The 790-nt window shown below is 38.9% G+C and overlaps 1 pseudogene; it reads left to right on the top strand.

The window, feature by feature from the left end:
* The first annotated feature begins 452 nt into the window (after positions 1 to 452).
* On the top strand, positions 453 to 571 carry LOC112483972 (annotated as a pseudogene).
* The last annotated feature ends 219 nt before the right edge of the window (positions 572 to 790 follow it).

The following is a 790-nucleotide window of genomic DNA, read 5'->3' as shown; positions in this document are numbered from 1 at the left end:
AAAGAAAATGCAAATGAAAAGTATACTAGAAAAGAGGAGTTCCCATTTCACCTTTGACATATAAAGAATTTGGAAGTCTTTATGCTCATCTTTACAACACAAAATGCTGAACAACTTGGAAATCTATTATTTTATCAGACTCACTAGAGAACTGAAGTCACAAAGAAAACTATTAACCCCAAAATCTGGGAAGACAGACTCATCCAAACACAGCCAAAATCTGCTTAACTGGAGCAGAAGCCACCGAAACCATAAACTGGTGGGAACACATAAATGATCTTGTTGAAGTATTGCCGAAAACACGAAGGTGAGAAATTCCTGGGGCCTCCACACTTTTGTGGACTTTACTCCAAAAATTGCACCAGGTTCTCACAATGAAGACTTGAGAAAGATTTCCTTATGGCTCTGGCAAAGGGAGAGGAAGAGTATTCATTATGAAATATGCTCAAAGAGTCTATGGCCATGCTACCCTGAAAAAGCCCAATCCTGTCTGATCTTGGAAGTTAAGCAGGGTAAGGCCTGGTTAGTACTTGGATGGGAGATCACCTAGAAAGACCAGGTGTTGTAGGCATAAAAACTTTTTTTAAATTTTAAAAAAGAAAGAAATATGCTCAAAGATTTCTCCATAACAAAGGCTTACATTTAAAAAAAAAAAAAAAAAAAAAAGACTCTACTAGAGCTTTATCCCAGCTGAGGGAAGGGTATTCCTCCCTGTCAGTGATACCCTCACGCCTAGACTTCCTGTCTCAGCTAATGGGAGGGGGAACTTGGTCAAGAAAGGTCAAGACTT

Source organism: Pteropus alecto, unplaced genomic scaffold (genome assembly GCF_000325575.1).
Source record: "Pteropus alecto unplaced genomic scaffold, ASM32557v1 scaffold166, whole genome shotgun sequence".
In the NCBI taxonomy this organism is placed as follows: Eukaryota; Metazoa; Chordata; class Mammalia; order Chiroptera; family Pteropodidae; genus Pteropus; species Pteropus alecto.
The sequence above is the reverse complement of the archived record's forward strand: the minus strand, read 5'-3'. Positions and strand labels throughout refer to the sequence as shown.